This window comes from Lepidochelys kempii, chromosome 4, assembly GCF_965140265.1.
Source record: "Lepidochelys kempii isolate rLepKem1 chromosome 4, rLepKem1.hap2, whole genome shotgun sequence".
Lineage (NCBI taxonomy): Eukaryota > Metazoa > Chordata > Testudines > Cheloniidae > Lepidochelys > Lepidochelys kempii.
The window spans coordinates 131,212,290-131,232,582 of record NC_133259.1 but is presented as its reverse complement, the minus strand read 5'-3'; positions in this window follow the sequence as shown (position 1 = coordinate 131,232,582).

Below are 20,293 nucleotides of genomic sequence, written 5' to 3'. Positions count from 1 at the left end.
AGGACACAGGAGGGGTTTGTTGGGGGAATTTTACTCATGCCGAAGAAAACCAGGAGCACCCAAGACTCACCAGTGGACTGGAACTTTGCCCAGGACTCCTGAACTCTGTGTGCAGACACATTGTTCGGTGTCTGCCCTTTCAGACTGTGGTACCACTGGGCCTGTGGGGCCTTGAGCCAAAAGCAACCCTGTTTTACTGCTCCCTCTATTATTCCCTCTGTTGTTTTTCTCCTTTCATCCCTCTGGGAATAAACATTTCACTTTCCTATATTCACTGTACTTTTCTAAGGTGCGTGTGTTCATTCTGGGGTATTTGGAACAGGTGCCCTGGTGTGGAAAGGACTTTCTCTGCTGCATTCCTGCGCATGCCTTCTCTTGGCCACAAAGGTGCTAAAGTTACACAATAATAGAATACCATTTATTTAAATATTTTGTATGTTTTCTAAATTTTCAAATATATTGATTTCAGTTACAACGCAGAATACAAAGTGTACAGTGCTCACTTTATATGTATTTTTATTACAAATATCTGTACTGTAAAAAAAAAAACAAAAGAAATAGTATTTTTCAATTCACCTAATACAAGTACTGTAGTGCAATCTCTATATCATGAAAGTTAAACTTACCAATGTAGAATTATGTACAAAAAAACCCTGCAATCAAAAATAAAACAATGTAAAACTTTAGAGCCTACAAGTCCACTCAGTCCTATTTCTTGTTCAGCCAATCACTCAGACAAACAAGTTAGTTTACATTTGCAGGAGATAATGCTGCCCACTTCTTGTTTACAATGTCAACTGAAAGTGAGAACAGGCATTCGCATGGCGCTGTTGTAGCCAGCGTCGCAAGATATTTATGTGCCAGATGTGTTAAAAATTCATATGTCCCTTCCTGCTTCAATCACCATTTCAGAGGACATGCGTCCATGCTGATGATGGATTCTGCTAGATAACAATCCAAAGCAGTATGGACCAACAATGTTCATTTTCATCATCTGAGTCAGATTCCACCAGCAGAAGGTTGATTTTCTTTTTTGGTGGTTTGGGTTCTTTAGTTTCCGCATCTGAGTATTGCTCTTTTAAGACTTCTGAAAGCATGCTCCACACTTCATCCCTCTCAGATTTTGGAAGGCACTTCAGATTCTTAAACCTTGGGTCAAGTGCTGTAACTATCTTTAGAAATCTCACATCGGTACCTTCTTGTGTCTTGTCAAATCTGCAGTGAAATGAACAACATGTGCTGAATCATCATCCGAGACTGTTATATCATGAAATATCATAGAATCATAGAATCTCAGGGTTGGAAGGGACCCCAGAAGGTCATCTAGTCCAACCCCCTGCTCAAAGCAGGACCAATTCCCAGTTAAATCATCTAATATATGGCAGGATGCAGGTAAAACAGAGCAGGAGACATACAATTCTCCTCCAAGGAGTTCAGTCACAAATTTAATTAACACATTATTTTTTTAAACAAGTGTCATCACCATGGACGCATGTCCTCTGGAATAGTGGCTGAAGCATGAAGGGGCATACGAATGTTTAGCATATGTTTGGCATGTAAATACCTTGAAATGCTGGCTACAAATGTGCTATGTGAACTCCTGTTCTCACTTTCAGGTGACATTGCAAATAAGAAGTGGGTAGCATTATCTCCTGTAAATGTAAACAAATTTGTTTCTCTTGGCTATTGGCTGAACAAGAATTAAACCTGAAGGGACTTGTAGGCTCTAAAGTTTTACATTGTTTTGTTTTTGAGTGCAGTTATGTAACAAAAAAATCTACATTTGTAAGTTGCACTTTCACGATAAAGAGATTGCACTACAGTACTTGTATGAGGTGAATTGAAAAATACTATTTCTTTTTAGTCATTTTTACAGTACAAATATTTGTAATCAAAATAATAATATAAAGTGAGCACTGTACACTTTGTATTCTGTGTTGTAACTGAAATCAATATATTTGAAAATGTAGAAAAACATCAAAATATTTAATACATTTCAATTGATATTCTATTGTTTAGCAGTGCGACTAAAACTGTGATTAATCATGATTAATTTTTTGAGTTAATCACATGAGATAACTGTGATTAATCAACAGCCCTAATTATATGTGTGTGTGTGTATGTATATATATATATATATATATACATATGACAGAATATATCTCTGTGTCCACACGTTACACACTGTTGTAATATTTTTTGTACAAGGTATTTCATGTAAGTTATCATTTGAAAACTCGTAAGTTGCTGAGCAATATTGTCCTGATAAAATATGTGTGGCAACATTGAATGTCAAGTTATAAGATTTCCCTGCATGTTGTTATTAACACATTCCCTATCCAAAAGTTGGCAAACAGGTCTGTCCTAAACAAAGGAATGTGTGCATTGCTTAACTTGCATTTAAGGAGTAAAGAGAGTCATGAAGCAGGAAAGGGAGACAAAGGAAGTTCAAACAGGTGAAAAAAAGCTATCAGGACATAGACTCTTTGTCTTCTGAATCTCAGCTGTCAATGTTTTTCAAGAAGGGGATTGGTACTATAAAAAGAGGATGAACACCCCAAGAAACCTCTCTCTCTCCCCCTTCCCCATTGATTCATTGCACCTGAAGGGATGAAGTAAGTCGCCGATGGACTGGGGGCGGTGTTCTGACATAAGAAGTTTGATCATTAAGATTTTTCAAAGCATGAGGTGAGAAAAATTTGCTTTGAATTTAACATGGTCTGTTAAAGTAGGCACCAGTTGTGTTTTCTCTTTATTTTTCTTGTAATCATTTCTGACTTTTATGCCCCACTTGTACTCACTTAAAATTTCTCTCTGTAGTTAAAAAACTTATTTTATTGGTTTATCTAATCTAGTGTGTTTAAATTGAAGGGTCTGGGAAGTTCCATTTGGGGTGGCAAGTTGTGTGCATATTATTTCTATTAAAGAAATAATGGACTTTGTATAATGGACCTTGTATTTTCCAGGAGAGGGCTGGGCAGTACAGGGCATACATTTCTGGGGGGATATCCAAGACTGGGAGTGTATTGGGGTCACCCTGCTGTATAACCCAGGCAGGTTACTGCCAGAGTGTAATCCGAGTGTGGCTGGAAGGCTGCAGTTGTACACAGAGTGTTAGGATGTGGCTTGCATGCTGGAAGGCTGTGAGAGGCCCATGCGGAAGCCACTTCAGCAAGGCATTGTAAGACACCTAAGGTTGTGGGCAGGGGAGACACAGCTGCTCATCTTTCTGGATTACACCCTGCTACGTCACAATATATATTTACTAGAACCATGGATTTATCAGCATAGCACACAGCATAGGTGCTATAAGGTACCTTAGGGTAAATCTATACTGTGATAGTAAACCCGTGGCACTGAATCGCAGATCCTGGGTCAGCTGACTCAGGCTCAGGCTGAAGGACTATAAAATTGCAGTGTATATGTTCGGGCTTTTATAGCTCCACAAACTGAGCCCCACAAGTCCAAGTCAACAGACCTGGGCCGGCTGCAACAGTGCCACAGGGTTTTTATTGCAGTATAGACATACCTATAGTCTTGGAAACTTACGATAAATCTTCTGGTGCTTACTTGTCATTTTCGCTTTCTTTGTCAAGTTAATTCCACACTCTGTCTTTGAAAAGGATTTGCCTGAAAAGCTGCATAATGATAAAATATCTAAAAATGCTGCTAAGCACATCACAGGGCTAGATTGTGGTGTTATCATAAGCCCTGATACTGCCCCAGGATCAGACCAGCAGGACAAATTATGAACTGGAGAGTCACAATTGGGTCCTTGTTTCTAGGAGGAAATAAACTGTACCAGGCCTATCCCGGCACAATTTATCCCCCACTCTGTGCTGGATCAGCTCTACTGACCAATGCACTGGGGGATGGAATCAAAGCTCCACATACTCACTGGACTTCTGCAGTCTCTTTAATGGGAGGAGGAGTAGCTGCCCTATAGTGCCCTTCCACACACACACACACTGGTGACGTGGGTAGCCGGTGTAGAAGGACAAGGGGGTGCTTTATGTTCTCTTACTCACATGCATTAGTGTGTAAGGCAGTTCACAGATAAGCCTATACAGGTTACAATGGGGTTCACCAATTACATACCAGGCAGCTTCTACCATATGTCACTATCTCACATGCAGACTTCAAGATGTTCTTGGCTATTCCAAATGTGATGATTCTTGGGAGTCATAATTTCACAAGTGTTTTCGTTGGAAACTAATGCTCTGAACAAATCTGAGGGGGACATACTCTTCCTTGCACAAAAGTTAGAGTGGATTGCCAAGGTCATGAGTCATGATTCACTCCTTTCAAGGCAATTTCTCTCTGATGTTCCACTTGCACTTAGTAGGACAAGATACATACATTTTTAAAGAACAACACATCTTTCTGTTCTTAAAGATTATTCCAGTCATTATTGGGATGTGGAGAGCAATATGAATGCAAGCCACACTCCCATGGTAGATGGGACACCACTGTTTGTCATGCAATCCATGCACTACTTGATCTGGGGGCTGCAAAAATATAAGTGCAGAAAGAGATTTCTGTGGTGGTAATGGTACGGTAATGTCATTCAGCAGTAGTATTTGAGCACCTTCCATGCAAAATTAATCAGCAGTAGCAAAACCCTAGTGAACTTCATGGAGTATCTCCAAAGGCAAGGAAAAATATGTGCGAGGAACCTACTGAATTACTTAAGGCAATGAAAGATGCAGAACAAACCTATAATAAAAAGGGTTCAGTGAAAAGCGTCATAATGGGCATGGTTTTCAGGGATGCTCAGCACCCATGACTTCTCATCAGCTCCCAGATACCATGCAGTCCGTGTATTTTACAATGCCCCCATAACTCCTATTTAACAGTCTTAATAGGTCTGAGGTAGAAGAAATGCATCCCCAGACTGTAATCACCATCCACAAACTTTTCCAAAAAGTTTGAGAGAGACATTACCTGTTCCCCATTTCTCTCCCTCCTGTGCCCTGTTCTTCATATCCTCCATCACTGATGATTAATCCTGCTTAAGGAAGGGTCCTGGGCAGAGGGAAAAGATGCCTTTGAAGTGGTTGAGGACCCCACTGCCCATATAAAGGGATCCTTTACAATTATAGTGTTGGCCAAGTTACCTAGTTCTAAGAGCAGAATTACTCCACATCATTTCTTTTGGTGTTCCTTGCACGCTTTTCTGTCACAGGTTGCAGTGTGGCTGCAGGTAATCAATGAAAGATGGAACTTCTAAAACCGAGACCAACAGAGACTCAAAAAGCAAAGGTACCTTTTTTTTTTTAAAAGTTGACCCAATTTAGGCAGAGAATTTCAAATGCAGAAAAGTTGTTTATCTGTAAAAGAAGCACGGGATGTGTGAAAGAGACAGATGAATACATTTGGGTGGGATGTGAAATACAGTCACATAAGGCAAGGGGGTGGTTAGGTCAGTTACAGGAAAATGTAAGGGTGGAAAACCTAGAAAAAGAATACTTGGGCAGTGGTTTATATGCATGACCTTGGACTATTTCTGTGATCAGTGACGCAAATAGAAGCAAATAGGTTAAGCAAATAAAAAACAGTTTGTAGGACCAGATGGGATTCATGTGAGAATATTAATGGAAACAAGGAGGGTAATGCATCATCTGCTGACTGTGATCCTGTGGAACTCATCAATTTCATATATGGTTTAGGACACTGGAAATAAATAAATAAAGTAACTGTGAATCAGCACCAGCAGCAGAAAAAAATAGGATGAAAATCACTCTGGAACTAGCTTATCCACAGCATGTTATATCACAGGAACTAGTAGCATATTTAAATCTACTGAAAACCATAGGTGCTGTTCATAATATTTTTACATTTATATAATGGTTTTCATCCGAATGGACCCCAGAGGGCTTTACAAACTATATTATAGGAATCTCTTCATCTGTAGTTGAGATGGGGCCTGGGTTGAAACATGGCAACTCTTTAACAGTGCGAACACCGTTAAAAACCAGATAGGAAATGAAGTATGCGGAAGTATTGTGAGCAGTCATCTAGTATTCCTAAAACATGTAGTTATCTAAGACACCTGTGTTAATCAACCTACCCTTGAAAATGTGCCATTGGATCAATAATGATCACAAGCAGACAATATCTACAGCACCGCCTTGGCGACCAGCTTGGCTTAACAGTGAAATCCTTGCTGATCTTACATACAAAAAAGAAGCTTACAAGAAGTGGAAGATCGGACAAATGACCACGGAGGAGTATAAAAATATTGCTCGGGCATGCAGGAGTGAAATCAGGAAGGCCAAATCACACCCGGAGTTGCAGCTAGCAAGAGATGTTAAGAGTAACAAGAAGGGTTTCTTCAAGTACGTTAGCAACAAGAAGAAAGTCAAGGAAAGTGTGGGCCCCTTGCTGAATGAGGGAGACAACCTAGTGACAGAGGATGTAGAAAAAGCTAATGTACTCAGTGCTTTTTTTGCCTCTGTCTTCATGAACAAGGTCAGCTCCCAGACTACTGCACTGGGCAGCACAGCATGGGGAGGAGGTGACCAGCCCTCTGTGGAGAAAGAAGTGCTTCGGGACTATTTAGAAAAGCTGGACGAGCACAAGTCCATGGGGCCGGATGCGTTGCATCCAAGATTGCTAAAGGAATTGGCGGCTGTGATTGCAGAGCCATTGGCCATTATCTTTGAAAACTCATGGCAATCGGGGGGAAGTCCCGGATGACTGGAAAAAGGCTAAGGTAGTGCCCATCTTTAAAAAAGTGAAGAAGGAGGATCCTGGGAACTACAGGCCAGTCAGCCTCACCTCAGTCCCTGGAAAAATCATGGAGCAGGTCCTCAAGGAATCAATTCTGAAGCACTTAGAGGAGAGGAAAGTGATCAGGAAGAGTCAGCATGGATTCACCAAGGGCAAGTCATGCCTGACTAATCTAATTACCTTCTATGATGAGATAACTGGTTGTGTGGATGAAGGGAAAGCAGTGGACGTGTTGTTCCTTGACTTTAGCAAAGCTTTTGACACGGTCTCCCACAGTATACTTGCCAGCAAGTTAAAGAAGTATGGGCTGGATGAATGGACTATAAGGTGGATAGAAAGTTGGTTAGATTGTCGGGCTCAACAGGTAGTGATCAATGGCTCCATGTCTAGTTGGCAGCCGGTATCAAGTGGAGTGCCCCAAGGGTCAGTCCTGGGGCCGGTTTTGTTCAATCTCTTCATAAATGATCTAGAGGATGGTGTGGATTGCACCCTCAGCGAGTTTGCGGATGACACTAAACTGGAAGGAGAGGTAGATATGCTGGAGGGTAGGGATAGGATACAGAGGGACCTAGACAAATTGGAGGATTGGGCCAAAATAAATCTGATGAGGTTCAAGAAGGACAAGTGCAGAGTCCTGCACTTAGGACGGAAGAATCCAATGCACCGCTACAGACTAGGGACCGAATGGCTAGGCAGCAGTTCTGCAGAAAAGGACCTAGGGATTACAGTGGACGAGAAGTTGGGTATGAGTCAACAGTGTGCCCTTGTTGCCAAGAAGGCCAATGGCATTTTGGGATGTATAAGTAGGGGCATTGTCAGCAGATCAAGGGACGTGATCGTTCCCCTCTATTCGACACTGGTGAGGCCTCATCTGGAGTACTGTGTCCAGTTTTGGGCCCCACACTACAGGAAGGATGTGGAAAAATTGGAAAGAGTCCAGCGGAGGGCAACAAAAATGGTTAGGGGACTGGAACACATGAGTTATGAGGAGAGGCTGAGGGAACTGGGGATGTTTAGTCTACGGAAGAGAAGAATGAGGGGGGATTTGATAGCTGCTTTCAACTACCTGAAAGGGGGTTCCAAAGAGGATGGCTCTAGACTATTCTCAGTGGTAGCAGATGCAGAACAAGGAGTAATGGTCTCAAGTTGCAGTGGGGGAAATTTAGGTTGAATATTAGGAAAAATGTTTTCACTAGGAGGGTGGTGAAACACTGGAATGCGTTACCTAGGGAGGTGGTGGAATCTCCTTCCTTAGAAGTTTTTATGGTCAGGCTTGACAAAGCCCTGGCTGGGATGATTTAATTGGGGATCGGTCCTGCTTTGAACAGGGGGTTGGACTAGATGACCTCCTGAGGTCCCTTCCAACCCTGATATTCTATGATTTATGACTAGCATAGTTATGGATGACATGTTTCTTTCTGCCAGAACATAACCAATCACCTACTGAATGATTGTCACCACTTAATGGAGAACCCTGCATTTTCCCCTTAGTGGTATCTCCTCATTGGCAATGTGACCTAGAGCTTACTTCAGCACACCATTAATCAGTTTAACAGGGTTTCATTGCAGTCTCTGCCAGTTGTTTGCTGATTAACCTCAGGCAAGTCACTTAACCGTTCTGTTCCTTGGTTTGTCTACCTGTGCAAGTCAAATCTTATGGATAAATGGCACATTATGGGTATGTCTAAATTGCAATAAAACACCTGTGACTGGCCCGTGTCAGCTGACTTGGGCTCAGGGGGCTTGGGATGCAGGGTTATAAAATTGCAGTGTAGATCTTGGGGTTCAGGCTGGAGCCCATTCCCCCTTTTGGGGGTCACAGAGCCCGGGCTCCAGGCTAAGCCCCTGAATGTCTACATTACAGTTTTATAGACCTGCAACCCAAGCCCCATGAACCTGAGTCAGCCGACTTGTGCCAGCTCTGGGTGTTTTACAGACATAGCTTATAAGTGCAAGTATCATTCTTATAAGAAATACTCACTAGGTCACGTTGCTTCCTTAACCTGTGGGGTCTGAGGAGCTCATGGTCTTGGATAACAAGGCTGAGGAAGAGAATATGCTCAGTGAAACTCTGTAACGAAAACAAAACTCCTCATAAAAGTTCCGCATAAGAGTAGAATCCTGTCTAATCTGATCCAAAGCCCTTTGTAACTTTTTCTTGCACTCAACCAGATGATAAGGGTCTGATCCAAATCCTGTGGCAGCCTTTCCAGGGAGTTCAAAGTTCATTTGGTATTACTGTCATTCAGATGAATGATCATAATCTGTCCCAATAGTTTTACCGATATAAATCTTTTTTGCCTTGTGAAAGAAAGATCGTGCATATCTGATCAGAGGCAAGTGGCTAGAGCTCCCTGCTGCTGTAGTTTAGAGATGACCTAGGAAAATAGTTGCCTGTTAGGAAGCCTAAAACCCTTCCTCCACACACAGTTAATTATGTTCTAGGGAGCAGTGCTGCTTGATGACTGAATTAGAGAGAGAAAGCAAGTTCTGGATTTCTCAGCTGATCCAAACATCCAGATAAAATCCTGAATTTTCGATCTTGTTCAGAACAAGAACAGAGGTTTCAGAGTTGGCATTGTTAGGATATAATTTCAAATATTAACTCACCAGGTAAATTAGGAAAATGAGCGGTTGGTCAATGAGGAGCACTTCAGAAGGTCTACGAGGCTGCATGAACAATGAGAAATGAAAGCAAGGTGGCCAGGGCAAGCTACAGTTCAAAGTGTTCCGCCTATGTAGCGAGAATAGTTACTCACTGTTCAATTACTGCATGTTTTCTTCAGCCTTTTGACCCTTATGATTTACAGAAAAAGATTGCTGATTCTCTGTTTGTTACCAGAAGAACCCTTTTCCTTTGGTCTTGACCATTAAAAGGAGAAGTCAATGGGCCATCATGACGGAATGACCCTGTGCAACCCTTGCTGAAAATCCTCAGAGACTGAGGTCTGGGTCTCCAGCTACTTTCTATGGGAGATTTTTTTTTTTTTAAGGCACTGGAGAAGGGCAATGAGGTGAACTTTAGCTCACCCAGTGGGTCACTACACATGCACCCCTGAATTAAGGTGCTATCACTGAACATTTTGCTTTTTATTGATCCCAGGAGGGGCTTGTTTTGTGCTGAGTCTGAATTTTTTCTTTCCCCCGACCTACAAACAAAGTAAGGAGGCCCACAAAGGCAGGGCCCACTGCAAGGACTAAGCAGCTGTGGCTTGTACTGGGCTAACCCCGTGGTGGTAACTGGGTATGGCAAGGGCCCCCAGTCCAGCTGGGAGGCACCTCAGAGAGACACTTCTAAAAATCTTCCTTAGCTTTATGCTTGGGGATAGGCCTGACATACCAAATTCCTTCTCCAAATCATGTCTGCACTTATTAATTTATACAATGACTGCTCAAAGGCTAATTATAGCTATTACACATTATTGAATGTACAATAGGACATAGATATATCACACTGTACTCAAAACTCCTCACATGGTCAGTCATCACCTCTTGAGTTTTCTTAGTGTTGTGAAAATGTTCTCAGTGGGTGAGTCTCAACAAATGATGGACACTATAGTAACATCATGCAATAACCATACAATTATAATTGAGGCTTTTTACTGTTTCTGATTCCAGATAAAATTAATTGGTTTTTTTAAAGACAGATTTGTTTTTTAATCCCTCCTCCAGAGCAGAGTTAAGGTTATTTGGGTACCTTAGCAGTGCGTTCCAGACCTGAAAATATCTGGATTTCTTTTAAGTTGCAATTTAACTTTGAATTGCTTGAGTTTATAATGCCTATTATTTTAGATAATTACAACATTTATGTAACTTTTGTTTTACCCTTAAGTTACTGATATATATTACCCTTAACTTCAGCTTAACATAACTTTTCTGTCTGGGGATATAATAAAAAAAAGTAGAAAAAATTGCACTGAAACCCTATCATGTGGACATGTCCACTGAGCAGCCATGTGAGCTTATTCCTGTAATTACTTTCTAATACTACCCTGACTGGTTCCATTATGCCCCAAATTAGACCCACTTCTGTTAATAGTTCCAGGCGGGCAGACTGGTGTGCCCATGCAGAGCTCTTTGAGATCATTATTGCAGTATCGGGGCTGCAGATTGTAAACTCTTTGGAGTAGGGACTATTTCTCTGTGTACTGTAAAGTACCTAGCAGACTCTTGGGCAAGATACAATAATAATTTGAATGACTGAAGATACTAAAGTGAGGGGCATCTTAGATCATGGTAGATTGATAGAGCTCTTTTCTGAACCCTTATCTCCAGGAGTGTGTTATCAGATCAATATATAGTGGATTTATAGCATATCCGATAGGAGAACATACTTGTCCATGTCCCATTGTCTTCCGGGAAAGCTGTTACAAGGTACTCTCGGGACATACCACGCCACTGCCCTGACCACATTTAGGGTACATCTACACTGGTGCTGGAGGGTGTAATTTCCAGGTCAAGGGCTAGCTCTAATTGAGCTGGTGCAAAATATAGAAGTGGAGCAGCAGGAGCAGTGGGAGGGGCTAGCTACCCTGAATATGATCCCATCCTAGGTGCTAGGCATGTATTTGGGGCAGGTGTTCTGGCCCATGCTCATGCTGCTGTGGCAACTCTTTTATCTTAGCACACTAATTCCATCAGGGGGAGCGTGGGTGCGTCTCCTCAAGGCAGAAATTAAACTTTCCAACTCCAGTGTACTCAACCCTCCAGGTTTGACCCCGCAAGGGAGTAGGGTCCCAGAGGCCGGGCTCCAGCCTGAGCTGGAATGCCTACACTGCAACTTTATAGCCCCTGAGCCTGAGCTCCGTGAGACTGAGTCAGCTGACATAGGCCAACCAGGGGTGTTTGAATGGAGTGTAGACGTACCCTTAGAGTCCAACAGATTGAGTTACAGCTCAGCAGCATTGTCAGACTGCTGAGTGTTTCTAAAATTCCACTCTGGGTGTTAATCTCTGACTTCTACAGATTCTAAGTATTGATTAATAAAGTCTGAACTCACGTTAGGGAGCGGGTAGATTCCTTCAGCCTGTTAACTCACTCGGAAAGCGGGAAAGAATCACCTGACCTGGCTTTCTTTAGCTTGTTCAACTATCTATCTATATATCTGACAACACTTCCATTTTGTTTCTAGTTTCAGAGTAACAGCCGTGTTAGTCTGTATTCGCAAAAAGAAAAGGAGTACTTGTGGCACCTTAGAGACTAACCAATTTATTTGAGCATAAGCTTTCGTGAGCTGTAGCTCACTTCATCGGATGCATACTGTGGAAAGTGTAGAAGATCTTTTATACACACAAAGCATGAAAAAAATACCTCCCCCCACCCCACTCTCCTGCTGGCAATAGCTTATCTAAAGGAGAGTGATCACTACACTTTCCACAGTATGCATCCGATGAAGTGAGCTGTAGCTCACAAAAGCTTATGCTCAAATAAATTGGTTAGTCTCTAAGGTGCCACAAGTACTCCTTTTCTTTTTGTTTCTAGTGAAATTCTTTATCTCAGAAGATGAGATTATGAAATTTGGGAGTTTTATTTATATCCAAAAAACCATTTCCCCACCTCAGAGACTTTCTGCTTTCTCACTTTGGTTGTATTTCTTTTGTTAGTTACTCGAAACAGCTACACGTAATGCTTTATGTTATCTCCGGTTGGCTAACAGACTCCATCCCATCAAGACAAATGAAGTGCTAGCCTCAATTTTTCATGCTTGTGTCATCTCTCAGCTGGATTACAGCAATACAATATATGCGGGTAGGAAATCCTTTAATATGAACATGTAGCAACAAGTATATTTATTTAACAAAAAAAAAAAAAAAACCATGACAAAAAACCCCTACCAAAACGAGCCATTCCTCTACATACACTTCTTCCTCCGGGGAAAGGAGCACAGAGCAAATAGCATATGACAGATGTGTAGTCACATTGCTTAATGCAGTAGTGCTAGGTGCTCAGATACTACGGTGATGAGCACAGTATAAAAATCTATGTAAAAGAGAATTGGTTTCTCCTTATTGTAACTTGTGGGGCATTGGAACTTTCCAGATTCCAAGCTATAGCAATGCATCAGGATAGGACAAAAGTTAGAACCTTGAGAAGCTGTTAATAAGGCTTTTCTTAGGGTCATCCATCCCCCTATTTGTCCTTCTCTGTCAGAGCCCTGGCCCAAAAATGCAGTTTAGCATGCTTACTTGCTGTGCTGTCTAAACTCTCAGCTGATTACTGCACTCCCTAACTCTGCTTGACAGGGATTTATCCCTGTTCATTACCCCTCAAAATGCACAAGTCAGTTCTGGATACTTTTCTCTGTAAATATCAGTGATGGGGAAAATAAAAGAATAAACTGCTAAAGGGTTAAATTTTAGTTATCATTATTTAGACTTTTCTAATGAAAATACTTATTTTGTTCATTTATGTACAGTTCTAAAGTAAGCAATATTATCTAGGGACACATCCACAAAGGGAATGTAGGCACATAACTGCCACTTTCAGGTATGTACATGAAAAATGTGGATCATCATACCCCCCCTTACCTAAATTTCCACCTGTAAAGTCACCTAGGTGCCTAAATTTCTGTCAGTGGGCTTCCACAAAGCCACCTAACTTGTGACACCCTATGCCTAACTCATGTCTAAACCTCAGCAGGATTCTCATGCTAGGTGTTCCCCTGCCTGTTGTTAGTTGATCAACCCCACACAAACACAAGAAGAGGCAGCAGGAGACCTGGATATAAACCTCCACTGTGCCTGATTCAGCACAGGGATTTGAACCCCAGGTCTCCCACCTCTCAGGGGAGGGCCCTAACCACTAGAATAGAGGGTATTTGGGGACTGGTTCAATCTCTCCTATTTAAGATGTTCCAAGAACTACTTAAATATTGATTGGGCCAGAGAGACACTGAGACTGACTCTGCAGCCGAGTGGTTAGGGCACTTACCTATGAAATCTGGACTCTAGTCCCCACTCTACTAAACACACATGGGAAGTAATTGTCCCATTCTTCTCAGCTCTGGTGAGGCCTCAACTGGAGTACTGTGTTCAGTTCCAGCATCCACACTTTGGGAAATAGGTGGATAAACTACACAGAATCCAGAGGAAAGCAATAAAAATAATGCAAGGTTTGGAAAACCTGACCTATGAGGTAAAGTTATAAAAACTGAGCATGTTTACTCTTGAGAAAAGAAGACTGAAGGGGAACCTGACAACAGTTTTCAAATATGTTAAATGTTGTTATAAAGAGGACTGTGATGAATTGTTCTCCATGTCCTTGAACGTAGGTCAAGAAGTGATGGGCTTAATTTAAAGCAAGGGAAATTTTGGTTAGATATTAGTTAAAATCTTTCTCATGATAAAGCTGGTTAAGTTCTGGAATAGCCTTCCAAGGGAGGTTGTGGAATCAGCATCATTGGAGATTTTTAGTAACAGGTTGGATAAACCCTGCAAGTGATGGTCCAGGACAGGGGTTCTCAAACAGGGGTTAGGACCCCTCAGGGGGTCGTGAGGTTATTACATGGGGAGGTCGCGAGCTGTCAGCCTCTACCCCAAACCCTGCTTTGCATCCAGCATTTATAATGGTGTTAAATAAATAAAAAAGTGTTTTTAATTTATAAGGGGGGTTGCACTCAGAGTTTTGCTATGTGCAAGGGGTCACCAGTACAAAAGTTTCAGAACAACTGGTCTAGGGTTTGTTCGGTTCTGCCACCGCAAAAGGGCTGGACTTGTTGACTGCTCATGGTCCCTTCCGTTCTACATTTCTATGATTTTAGAGTGTGCCCAAGTGATTAAAAATATTCACATTCATTCAATAATGTGGGATAGGCATTTTCATAAATGTTACGCATGGGTGACACATGTGGCTTACTGCATTTGAGTTATCAATTCCCAGTGCAGACTATTTGAATAAAAACCATAGACTAGTATTAGTTAACATTACTTCAGACAACTGGTGAAAACTAATCTGAAGATCTTGTGTAGGGATTTCTTATTTCCCATTAGAGCCATTAGATGACAGCTATCTAATTTGCCAGTTAAAATTTCTATATGCAGTTTATATGAGAAAATTGATTGGAACTCATTTGACTGTTGCAAAAGATTCACATCAGTAAATATAGTGACTATGTTCATATTAACTAAACCTCTGAGCTACAAAATACATTTTTGTCTCATTTTATTTGTGGAAGAATGGCACAATTATTTTGTGAATAATTAACTCCTCAATTTAGTCACAATTACATCCTGTTATAATAATTAAAATTACACCATGCTATTTGGATTATTTCAATGGAATAATGATTTCTTAGTGCAAGATTTAATTAGATATTTTTTTTCTTCCCCAACCTTTGGAAAATAAGATTATCTTTCAATCATTCGTAGGTTGTACACCTATGCTCAGCCTTCATCTGACCTGACACTAGGATGCCAGTGGCCAGCACTTAGAGTTGTGATTTTTGCCCCTTGGGTTGGTGGAGGGATATTTTTCCATTTGTAGGGTATTATCTGTAGGGACATAAGAACAGATATTAGAGGCTAGTTCCATCTAGTCTAATATCCTGCCCTGACTGTGACCAACACCAGATGCTTCAGATGAAGGTGCAAGAAACTCCACAGTAGGCAGTCATGATGCCTCCTAAACGGCCGTTACTTAGAGGTTTGTTTATGTCCTGAAGCATGAAGTTGTGTATCCCTTCCACAGCAGAAAGGGTTAAGATGGTGCAGACCTTGGCTGCTGATTAGAGGGTCTCTGAGCTGAAACCTAGAGTTGAGGGCAGGCTCGCGTTTGTCTCCCAGCTACTGGGGAAGTAGCACCCTTTGGGCAGTGAATGAGAAAACTGCCAGAGACAGTGTGTACAAAGGGTCTGTGATATGTTGGAAGGGGAGGACTATAGTGACCTGGCTGGAGGGCCAAGCCATGAAGAGAGAGCATCCTGAACTGCAGAGACAGAAGGGTGATAGGGCATCTGAACTAGCAGCAAAAGGAGACTGAACCTGAAAGGAGCTAATCCCCAGGAGGAGGAGCCTGGAGGAGATTCCCCTTAGGTAAATGGGCTCCTGTGACAGGCTCTGATTCCCCCGTCACCCTAGGAAGGGGAGTAGTGAGCAGTTGCGACGTCACCCAAGCACAGGAAGTGATATTGTGCCTGGCCTTGCAAAAAGGCTCCTTGAGCAAGTCTTCCTGCCCCAACCCCACATGCCTGTGATAGGGATAGACACAATCTGCTCCAAAGCTTCGCTACATGCTTGTGAAATAGGTGGGTAAACTGAGACACAGGCAGATGGGTAAACTGAGACACAGGCAGACTAAGGGCATCACCTAATGCATTAATAGTAGATCCAGGAATAGCACTGAGTATCTCTGTCTGACAGTCTCCCATTCCAATCTAAACCACAATACAAGCACCTGCCTCTCTAGTCAGCAATACCATTTTACAGATAGGAAAAATGAGGCACATATAAGTTTCATTAATTACATATGGGTTAAGTGATTAAAGGCCACACAGGAAGTCACTGTCCAAGCAAGACATCTTCATTCATGAACTCCTGGTTTCCCAGTCCTCCATTTGGTCTGCTAGGACACATAGGCTTTTGGAGCTTACAGAATCCAAAATAGACAGAATGCACTGGCCACTTCAAACTGAGCTCTACAGATGCTTTGTATAAGAGCAAGATTTTCACTGGGGAAGTGGGGAGAAAGCTGCTTATTTGGTCAAAGGTAATCTTAAAAGATTAAAAATGTAATCTACTGTGTGAATTTCCATCTTTCTGTCTCTAACTTCAATGAAACAGAGTCCATAGCTTAGTATACTGAGAACTGCAATGTGCATTTGGTATCCTATAAGGCCTTGAAGCCTTTTTTGCACATACATCGATATAATAAACTAACATAAAGGAAAGCAATAGGAGAAAAAAATAAAGATGTTCTGTTATTCCTGCCTTTCAATGAGTGAATTAGAATGAGGAAATCCAATATGACTATGATATTATAAATTCTTATGACGCTCTATACACCTGGCCATCCATTTTATGAATCATCTGAAATCTAATTTCTAAGGTCTCCAGACATTTATGTACATAAAAACCAGAATCCAATAATACTGCATAATCTAAAATATAGCTCTTCTAGCCGCTTGTACATGAAAGCATAGTCCCGGGTTTCAGAAGTTGCAGCAGGATTCTAATGTTAATTTCAGCTTCTACTACAGACGTATGTGACTTTGGGCAACTCCTATATCTATCTACGTCCCAGTCCTCCACCTGGAAAGTGGAGTAATACTCATCTACCTCACAAGGATGTTGTGAGGATAAGCTTATAAAACAATTGGGCAGTGTTCCAAGCACTGTACAAGTACTCAGTGATAGACAGGCCCTGCCCTGAAGAGCTCCATCTAAATAGACAAGATAGGCAGAGGGTAGTGGGGAGGGATATATAACACAAGACACACGAACAATGTGATGGCAGCAAATGGCAGATTAGTTGGAGGTTTTGGGGGGAGGGAGGCTAGTTTGAAGGGGATATTTTAAATGGAAAGAAAAATGAATGAGGGTAGGGATGAGGGGGCAGGGCAGGGGAGAAGAAGAGGGTAGAAGAGGCACATGTGGAGTGAGGCCGAGGTGACTGGGAAGAATGGGTTATGAGGGGGTGGAAGCAAACAGCCGATAAGCACAGGGCAGTGAAAGTCAAAACAAAACTGTAGAAGTCTGCGGCACTGGTTTAGCTGCCTCTGTGCAGCTGCTCCTACAAGCTAGAATCCCTGGCTGGCTTCTTCCTGCAGTTTCTTTCACACATGGCAAGGGGATACCTAGTCCCCCTCAGTCATGTCTCTCCTGTATGGTTAGGAGGATGGCCTCAACTGCGTCCCTGTGTTGTCTTCCTCTCTTCCCAATGTAGCAATCTCTGCATTACCTGCTTCTGCTTCTTGTGTCCTGGTCTGAGCTCATTTGAATCCACCTGCGGACACAGTAGCCACTCTTGTGATCTCATCTGATCTGAGTTTTCTCTATGGCCGCTAGAGGCTAACAAGCTGTGTGTGTAGCAGGAGTTAGTTGTCTGTAGTTTCTAGCTGCCCTTTTGTGCTCTGAGCTGCCCCACTCATCCTGTGGCGCAAGGTTGGGAAATTCAGGTAGGAACCTTGGGAGGTGGTGGGGGAGGAAACACTGAGACTGACTCTACAGCCAAGTGGTTAGGGCACTTAACCTATGAAATCTGGCCTCTAGTCCCTGCTCCACTGAAGACACATGGGACGTGTCTCCCCTCCCCTAGCCTGTAGCTCAGCTGCTTCTTCTCCAGCAGCTGCTTCTTAGAGCCTGCAGGACAGACGGGGAATGGGAAGTAGGAGGGATGCATGATGTAGGGTGACGTACTGCTGTCTGCTGTGGAGAGTTGGAGGGGGTGCTCCAGCCTGTTAGGGAGGAATAGGGAAGGAGACCACTGGAGCCTGGGAGTGGGAAGGGGGCAGCAACTGGAGTTTGTATGTTGTGAGGGATGGGTACTGATCTCTAAGCCTGCCGTTGTACCCAGGACGAGGGTTGGAAAAATCCAAGGAAGCTACTACAGAGACTCTGAGGGAGGGGAACTGGATAAAAATGGGTTAAAACAGAGTCGTCTGGAGAGACATTTTGGTTGTGTTTTTTACCCTGGCCCAATCACATTAATGAAGGGGGAGCAGGATGTTTTCTGTTTGAAGTCACTCCCCAAAACCATGTGATATTTGGGTTATTGTTGTTAATAACACTATCTTGGAGTCTTTTCGAGCTAATTCCTCCTGAGTTGGAATCATAGGGTAGTGTGATGTAGTGGTCTGCCACTTATAGGTATTCCTGGTGGAGGGAGTCAACACCTATAAAACTTACCTCAGCTTTGAAAGAGTCATTCTCAACTGGGAGTTTGGTTTACACGGGGGGCTGCTGCAGCTTTGTAAGAATGAGTTTAGCTTGAAAGCCTGGCTCTAACAGGGGCCTGCCAAGCTTGAAAGATTTGTTCCAACCCTGAAAGACTTTGTCTAGCCTGGTAGTTCAACCAAGACCGAGATCTGCCCTAACCCAGAAAGATTCCTGCCAGGGAAGCTTAGTTCAGGCAGAAGCTTGTACCTAAAAAGATTGCATTAGCCTGGAACTTAAGCTGATGCAAAGATTTGTTCTAATTCTGGTGAAGCGGTGAGTGGGGGGAGGAGGGAAAAGGGGTTTCACTTTAGCTGGGAACTATTTTGTTATGAATTTGCTACGCAAATCTCAATGGACTGGTCTACAGTACAAAATTAGGTCATCTTAACTGTATCACTCAGGGCTGTAATGATGCCAAGGTAAGACCCGGTATAGACACAGCAAGGTTAACAGAAGAATTCTGTTAGTGAATATCAGCATAGCCACAGCTGCACCTCTGTAGCATTTCTAGGGTAAACATACACTATTTACTTGTTATTTCAGTTCCTATGGAACCTTTTTTTTAAAAAAAAACCCTTTCCCTTTTTAAAGTGCTCTTGTGTGTGTGTGTGTGTGTGTGTTGTGCATTGTTCTCTGTAGTGGCAGTTGTCTGACCCACAGTTCACATGTGATCGATTGCTGTGACAGGTTGGCATTACTGTGCTAGTATTCAGAGTAACAGCCGTGTTAGTCTGTATTCGCAAAAAGAAAAGGAGGACTTGTGGCACCTTAGAGACTAACCAATTTATCTGAGCATGAGCTTTCGTGAGCTACAGCTCACTTCATCGGATGCATGCTAGTATGACTCTCAAATAATCACCATGCACCTTCATAGATGGTCCAAACACCTGCAAGGGTGATTTACCAGAAGTGCTTGACATTGCTATGGAATTTGGGTCCTAGAGCCTGGCTCCTGTGTGGCAGTCATATATTAATTTTATTACAATAAGTAAAGCACAGAAAAGATTTCTAAAAGTGAGACAAACTGGGCTAGCGAGTTACGTCAGACTTAACGTTGTCCTCAAACATTACAAACAAAACACTTGTAGCACCTGATTAACTCCCAAGAAATGCATTTGGCCCATGTAGGAATGCACTGAAGACAGCTTTTTTATTACAGAAGGTGGAGAGAGAAACTAGTGGAGAGACTGTTTTAGATTGGATTCTCACAAATGGGGAGGAACAGAGTGAGAATTTGAAGGTGGAAGGCAGCTTGGGTGACAGTGATTGTGAAATGATAACAGTAATTATTCTACAGAATGGAAGGAAGGAAAACAGCAGACTAAAGACAATGGACTTCAAGAAGACAAACTTTAGCACACTCAAAGAACTGATAGGCAAGATCCTCTGGGGAGCAAGACTAAGGAAAAACAAGTTCTGGAGAGCTGGCAGTTTTAAAAAGAGACATGATTAAGGGCACAAGAGCAAACTATCTCAATTTATAGGAAAGATAGGAAGTATGGTAAGAGACGCTCCTCGCTTAACCAGGAGAACTTCAATGACCTAAAACTCAAAAAAGCGTCATACCAAAAGTGAAAACCTGGTCAGATTATGAGGAGTTAATATTATTAAAACAAACAAAAACCCCACATGTAGGCACAAAACAAGGCCAAGATACAGAACAAGGTTAAACTAGCTAGGGACCTAAAGGG